Raw genomic sequence first — 8,412 nt, 5'->3', positions numbered from 1 at the left:
GAGGACTACAAGTTTATGCTTCCCATGTACCTTGGGGTCTTCCTGGTACTGGCACTGAAACACAGAAGTGCTTCACAGACACATTTGGTGGTGGTGGTGATTATTCAATCCCTCCACAATTTTAGGCTGTGATTTTGTGAAATGGTTTTAAGATCAAGATTCAGAGACACTTGCTGGAATTAGGGCACCTACCTTCAACTCTCAGGATTGCCGCCCCGTGCATCTACAGCGTCTTCTCTCCCCTGGAGTCCTTCAGTCTGGGAGAACCAAAAGAAAATCCTAGTCAAACTCCAAACAACGCAAGAACTGAACTTTAGGACCAGTTTTCCATGTGTTTCTATATTTTTTGGACCCCAGCTAGAGATGTGACAATTAAAAAATAAAATAAGGCTCAGTAAATGAACAGATACTTCAAAAAATTAGAGTCTGCTTGAACATTTTGAGAAAGATGAAAGCAATTTTGCTGTTTGTGTCCCAAAATGTTGTGTGCCTTTTGGGTGACAGTGGCTGGTTATTAAAACAGGTGAATTTCAATGCAAATCTGATGACAGGAGTAGGGGACAAGGGAGCTCAGGGACATTATTTTAAAAGACAAAATGTGCTTTAGCTGAATATTCTCCACTTGGTTCGCTCTTCACTCCGTAGAGTTTGGGACATAAAAGCAGTGCTTACCAGTTTGGTGTGTCATGGGGCAAAGCCAGACATCATGTAAGCAAGAATAGCCATGATGGAGAAATTGCTTCCATGTTTTTTTGACCCTTGATACACTCCAGTGGGCTTGGATCCTTCCTTGCCAAGAAGCGAATTCCACAGATGTTTTTCTACCACTATCACACCAAAAATCTCTGAGCCATTAAAAGCCAAAACACTCAAATGAACAAGGTTCCACTGGTTTGGACATCAGGTAGAAATCTATATGGATTCCTTTAATTTGGTTAATACCTCCTTCTCTTCTTCAGAAAAATATGCCTCTCTATTTCATGGTGGGAAAATCTCTCTCTTGCTTTCATTTATGGAGCCCTGGAGATATCTCCACCAATTACCATGTTATTAGCTCTTTTAAAGGACAAAAACAAATGGGCAATTGAGGTTTGATTGCACTACAGAATGGTCTTTTTTTCCTCTGTTTATTTTTGTCAGCTATGTCTAGGTAATATATTCCAGGAAATGAGACAGTGGTGCTATCTGGGGGCAAGTTTAGCTTAGATAGGTCTGTACAGGCTTTTTGTCTCAGCTCAATGGATACCCTCTGGAGTTTCATACTCAGCCCTGCTGCGGCTGCCCAACTTGCCCATGCTTTCATCTCTGACAAATTCCTTGCAAAGCTGTATAAAGAAAATGCAGTTCTGTAAGGCGTGGGAAAAGGGTTGCTCACACGCAGGAGTGGAAAGCAAGGCGTGGGATCAGTCCTAAGCTCTTTGCATTATATTGGGCAAATTGCTTCAGAGTCTCCCTCAGCAGAGTGGCTCCTATCCTGACCGCTCCTCTGCACCCCTTGAGCCCATCCAGCCCAAGGAAGGGGTGTTGCATCCCCTTGTGCTGCTTTTGTAGTGGGCTCTAAACTTTTCCATAGACTGGAGAGAGGCTGAGTCTAGCACGGTTCATGCAAACAAGCAGGCATTAAAGGTAGGGCTGGCACAATTCATCCCTTGCAAATATGTACTGCTAATCCAGTATGCTGCATTTTCCACTCATCCCTGAAAAGCATTCCCGTAACTGTTCCTTGATGTCTGTGTGGCACAAGTAACTGCTCAATTAAATCACAATGAAATGGTTGTTTGATACCCTTCATTAGAACAAAGCTATTTGGCAGGAAAAGGTGAAGAACGGGTAAAATATTCTACTAATTGCATTACATTTCATCCTTCAGCACTGTAACCTCCCCCTTATAATTACAATAACTCTGAGCTAGAGGTTTTGTGGGATGAATGGGATGAGTAGTAGAGAGTATAATACTGCTGAGGAAGCAGTAACTTTGTGATGGTGGTAAGAGGAGAAGGGCTGGGTAGGACATATGCCCAGCATGGCACAGTGTCGCTGAAATGCGGTTGTCAGCACAAGTGCAGAGCTCTGCCTGCACACAGCTGCAGCGACCAGATGCTATGTAAGCTGATTTGCTGTGTAATTTTATGGATCGTCTTTAAAATATGGCTGTTGGGCAGTGATAAGCCTACAACTTTATCTGCAAAAGAGAGTTGTTATTTATCTAGATTGATTGGATTATAAAGTCAGGACCTTTAATTAAAGAGTACCATAATCCAAAATCAAAATAATACAAGTTGATGCTCAGCACATGGAGTGGGTCTTCCTTAAAGCAGCTGGGCTCTGTCTGCTACCAAAACTCCATTCATGCTGTTAACAGCTTCTGTCCAACTCCATATACTGACTGGATTTTTAATAAAATCTATAATATTGAATTCACCCACTCACATTTGTGTATGCTCAGCAGATGGCTTTATGAAGAGGTGAGAGCAGCTATTCTACAATTTCCAAGCATCCCGTTGGAAGTCATCCCAAAAAGGTGATTTCCCCCCCTCCTCTAAGTGCTTTAATGTGCAGTGCAGTGGAAGCAGTGTCTATTCATGTCCCAGCAATGGCTGGTCTGAAGGGTGCAACTTAAAAGAGCAAAATCGACTGCTGCCCGTCGGGAGCGCTCCAGCCTGGCGCAGAGCTGTCTGCTAGCAGCTCATGCTCTGTCCCAACACAGGCAAATTTCACAGTGGGAGAATAGCAAATCCTCGACCCCCTCTGAGCCTCACACTGGGATTTGAAAGCTGGATTGCTAGTGTTCACAGCAAAGCAAACCAATGCCTTGCTTTTAAAACGAGGAATATAACGTATTTTTTAAGCTCTCTTTTTTAGCAGCTGGAATATTTTAGCCAGTTTCTTTCCTCTTTTTTTTTTTTTTTTTTTTTTAAATTTAAATGTTACGGAGGAAATTTCAAGCTGATTAGTTAAAGTCTGGTAAAGTAATAAAGTGACTGAGAATAGCGTATGAAAGCAGAATTTCCAAATCAGTGGCAGTGTGGCTGCCGAAGCACTCCGAGGTCCCAGGACGGGCGGGAGCTTCACCGTGCCCTTGGCTGAGCTGGCAGGAAAAGGTCAGGGACTTCGCTCTGGAGGCGAGAAGCAATTCAGACTGAGGTCACTGCAAGACGCTTTAGTCTCCCCTGAGCACTGAGCAATGCAAAAAACTAGCAGTGAGTGCTCACAAAGCCCAGCTGATCCCGGTGGAATAAATAGAGCCCCAAACCTCTTTTGCAAGATGAAGGCATCAGGCAGCCAGGGAGTGCAAATGAGCCTGCCGCTTTCTTTGTCGGGTTTCAATCCTTCCCTCTCCTCCCCTATTTCAGGCCTCCCCTCCCTAGCCCTAAGATTTGTTTGCTTTTCCTTCTCTTCACTTCTTTTTGTCGGTCCAGGTTCAGGCGGGGAGCGTGCTGCCTTCCAGATGCTAAAATGGATTACTGGATTAATTCCCCCATTGGCTGTTCGGCCTCACAGAGGCTGGAGGTCAGGGAAGTTATTAATTCACAGCCTTCTCCGTTTGCTCATTGCGACGGGGCTGGAGCTATTGACTTAGCAGATTCAGTGGGATCTTGCAGGCATATTACAGTGTGCATTTCTGTAGGCAATAAATCAATATACATCTTTTGATGTCTCTTGTTATCAAACGAAAAAGAAACATATGCCGTATTATAGATATGTAGAAGCACCAAGGGAAAAAATGCAGTGTGTGTGAGATGCTCCAGCCTTTCCAGCCGCAGCGTGCCAGCTTTGAGACTCATGCCTACGGGCCAGGTGACCATGGTATTGCCAGTGATAGAGATAAGCCCTTGGCCACGTGTGATATCCTGAGAGGCAGCGCTCCCACCCAGGGGCCTGTGGGGGGGCGGATGGCAGTCCCGATGCCTGCCTGGGTGCTGGCTGCACACTTGGCCCTGGCAGCCGTTCCCTGTGTCCTCCCATGCGACGGTGACAAGCCAAAAGGGAGGTGCAGAGCCAGTGACCATTATAAACACGACAACAGCACACTGAGTAGGTGGGAAGCCAGCTGGCTAGGCACAGGGGGCAAAGCAATAAAGGTTTTAAGCAAGAGTGATGGTGCTACGGCAATCCAAGCAGAAGGACAAACCTGGCTGTGCTGGCTTGGAAAAACTGGGTTTCCTAAGTTCCTGTGAGCTGCAGCATGGCCATGCAGCACAGCAGCCACCTTCAGCCCTCGTGCGCTCCCCAGGACTCAGAAACAGCCCATGAGCACATGTGTGTCCCAAGCTGTGGCTGAGCCACCCAACCGAGCTTTGCAAGGAGATATGGCCAAGCAGCAAAGATGATTGTTCCCAGCACCGCAAAGGGCCAGCATCGCCGTGCAAAGATCACACGCCTCAGAAATCATGCACAGAGGAAGTCTTTGCTGGTACATCATCTCAACAAAGGGAACACGAATGCGGTGATCTTTTCTTCCACATCCAGATCAACTGGTGCCCAGCCATCACCAGCCCTTGCTGGGCATCACCAGCTTTTAACCCGCTCCAGCACAATGAGCTGCACCAGGTCCAGCCCTGGTTTAAGGAGCCGTCTGGAGCCGTGTCAGTTTATGGCTGACACCTCCTGTTCGTGAAACCTTCTCCCCCGCTGCAGGTGGGACCATGACATGACAAAACAGTGCGAGGAGTGAACCATTCCCTGGGAAAGTTCAAATAACAAGAAACCCTTTGAATCACATGGATGATGATAGCTTGATTGCAATTTATTAGTGCTGGCAAAGCAAGAAAATGATGCCTCCTCTAGAGGAGAGGGATAATATACCCTCTCAAATGTGTGTTTGTGGAATAAAATTCTTCAACATTTCTAACTTATGCCATTGCTAGGAAACAATAACAAATAACTATCTTCTCATAGCTGCAAATAGGCATATTCCAGTGGAAGGCAGACTTTTTTGAAGATGAAATAGTTTCAGATGTAGCCTTTCAAGATGTAGGCTTTCAAGTCTCTGGGATGGACAATATCCCCTAGAGACAATAGGGGGAGTTTCTGTGCATCTGGAATTTCCTTCAACACAAGCTTTATTCTGCAAGGAAGATGGATTTTATTGCTGTACAATCCAGAGCATAAGAGCTGATCTATTCTTATAAGCGTATGAATAAAGAAGGCTGCACCTATGGCAACTTCTGGCCTCCTGAAGGCAAAACACTCAGCAGATAGAGGTCCAGATACCTTCGGATGAAATCAGTGGCTTACTGATTTCTACTTCTGCTATGAAGACTAGTGGTATGATGGAAATTTGATGCCTTGGAGATATGAGTGTCCAAAGGGGCAGAGGTGGCAGGAGGGTCGGCTCAGCTCAGACAGGCAGTCACAGAGCCCAAACATTCAGCAGCTAGCACAGCAAGCAGAGCCTTTGAAGAGCCAGACCTTTCGCAAAAGCAGGGTTTAACTGAAACGTTTTCTGTTTCCATTGGGCTACAAATTGTACATGACCTTACTGACTGAGAAGTGTTTTGATTTCAGTCAATTAAGATCTACATTGGCTGCTCATCTGCTCTTGAAATGCAAATTTCTATTAGTAAAATATACCATCATATGCTTAGTTAACAATAAAAATAGGGATTTTTGACTCGTTCTCGGTCCTCAGTCTAGACAGATTGTTAAATATCATTTTTTTTTATTTTTATATTTCTAGCATTACTTACGTGGCAACATGAATCAACTGACTATAAATAAATTAAGATGGAAATCAGAAGTGTAATTCTAAGCATCAGAGGCATGAGATTCAGGAACAGCCTTTTAATGTGATTAATGAAGCAAAAACCTAACTAGTTTGAAGATGGAAGTTGATAAATATAAAATAATTATGTGAGATACTTGTATATGGAGCATCCTAGGAGTGTCCTTTTGAAATGGTGCTGCTTTGTAATCAATAAAAACATAATTTGTGCAACACGCTCAGGGAAGCCATATCAATAAAGCCATATCAAAAAAGCCATATCAATATGGCTTTTTTAAGGGAATTCTGCACAAGAGCATAAGAAACATCTTGCGGAGGGGAGCAATGCTCGGGCTAGCACAGGGCTCTGGCAAAGCAAATGGGATTGGGGCAACTAGTGATCTCCTGGGAGGAGTAACTGATGTATTTCATGTGGGCATTTGTCCTGCTGTGCCTCTTCCTGAGCCATCTAAAACTGAGACATCTCATAAGAATTAGTGCTTTAAGGTTTGGCTGAGTATGGACAAGGATTGGATAATACAAGCTGACTTGGGCACCCTTTGAAAATCTATTTGTCTATTAGTAACCCTCAGGCAACAGGTTTTGGCCAGAGAGTTAATCCCTAATAAGGATTTAAGGTTGCAAACTGAGTTGGTACATCCCTATATGAATGTTCTCCTCTCGGTGTTATTTGTCAGTACAGAGCTTTTTCTTGAGAGAGATACTGAGGTGTAGAAGGATGTAATAACATTTTGGATTTGCAATCAAATTTTTGAAAGCTTTACTTTGCCCATGAACATTCATAGCCTATGGACTGATTATAGTCAGGAGCACAAGATGTGAAAATGTCTGTGTCTCTCAGACACCTCCAGAGCTCTCCACCAACTCTGGAGGGTGTTGCAGGAAAAGCAGCCTCTCCTCCTGGAACTGTTGGTATTGACAGTGCCAGGAGGAGGAAATAACAGCTCATTAGCAATCAAGCAGAATTGAGAAAGCCCGTGTAACCTCTTCGGTGCATCAAGGCAGAGACACAAGGAGATGAGATAGAGAGCTTCAAGGTCCTCGATAAGACACTGGCAGAGGATGAGTGGTAGCGGGAAGAAAAAGTGCAACAGGCAAGATTTGGTTCACAGTTTGAGATCCAAAGACATGGTGATGAGCAACCAATAAAAAAGAGTCAAAAGAGTTAAAAAAACTCTTTCTCACATGCACCTGATAAATAAAATAAAATTTCCAACTCAGAGATGATCCAAGACCATTTTCCAATAAGAAATAAACCCAGGGCTTAGAAAATGCACACACACAAAGTAGATGAAACTTAAAAGCATTTTCCCAGCACAGAAGTTTAAAAAAAAAAAAGGTGACCTTTAAAGAAAGCCAGTGAGAGTTCATTTGCAGTAAAAAAATAAATAAAAAAAATCAGCTGGGTTAATCCAAAAAGCCCTACCTCCCAGACGCTCTTCTACCATAGTTCAGTACTCTTTTTAATAGGTATTTCAGCATTAGGATTTTAAAAATTCATTTTCTTTTAGTGCTGGAATAAATGTCAGTCAAGGGCTGAAACATCCTCTCCTTTCCCATCCTCCTCTCTTGATGTAGCATAGCCAGAGATAGCGGCTGCTGTCTGCCCTTTCCTTGCACATTGCTTTCATCCAGAAGGAGTTTAAACTCTCATTGGCATCCAGGTGGTAAAAGGGAAGAGGTGGAACATCTCCCTCTCTTCACTCTCCCAAAGGTCAGCTCCAGAGCTGAGAAAACTGCATTAATTCTCTCCAGAACTTCTTTAAATTGGAAAATAGTCCAGCCTAGAGCTTTGCTCCACACATGGCAGTGCCCTAAGCAGATGCTAGAGGGTTGCAGAAAGATGTTTTCTTCCTGAGCAAGTTCTCTGATGTCCATGGTGAATCTTTTGCTCACCCCTTTCAGGAGACCCACTTTTGGTGCCCACACACATCGGCCATTTATGTGTTTCACAGTCCTTCAAACAGCGGGATAAAGAAAATGTAAAAACAGGTATTTGGCACAGATCTTTGAGATACCCGTAGCTGTGAAGGTCTGTCCCCTGCTCTGAGCTGTTGCTCCTGCAGCGAGGGAGCCTGGCTCTTCTGGTGTGAGCATTACAGGACCAGAACAAGAACATTTATCTCCTGTGGGAAAATATTACCAGCATGGAGCAAAACTGTTGTAAAATGATTGCCTTCAAAGTCTCTGAGGCAGTGGTCAGTCTGTCCACCTCTTTCCTGATATAAAGCACATTTGTGTTTAAAAGGACAATGGTTAAATTAAAATGCCAGACTGAACAACTAAGCTATTATCTTTACAAATAATACACATGATATCGTTGCCTTTAAAAGACCACAAGAGAACGATATGTCTTTATATTATATTTTTTTCAATGTTGCAAATTCACGCAGCTTGAGGTTCTTCACATAAAGCATCAGCTGCTGGAGGCGTGTCATGTGGCGATGGTCTCATCATTAACAAATAACTGAGTGGTGAAAAATAAAACACAAGCTCCAGGTGAGGGACTGAGTTGGGAATAAGGCTCCCGTGCATTACCTGCTGGCATCCCTGTAGGTGAGGCCTGACAAACCAGAATAAATCTGGAATAATCCTGGGGTGGTCCAAGGAATTACAGCAGGGAAAACCCAGCAGGAGATGAGGAAGGTGCCCTTCACAACGTGGCTGGGAACACAGCTCCTGTTCCC

The sequence above is a fragment of the Vanellus vanellus genome (genome assembly GCF_965231255.1).
Source record: "Vanellus vanellus genome assembly, chromosome: 14".
Lineage (NCBI taxonomy): Eukaryota > Metazoa > Chordata > Aves > Charadriiformes > Charadriidae > Vanellus > Vanellus vanellus.
This window is presented reverse-complemented; position numbering follows the sequence as displayed.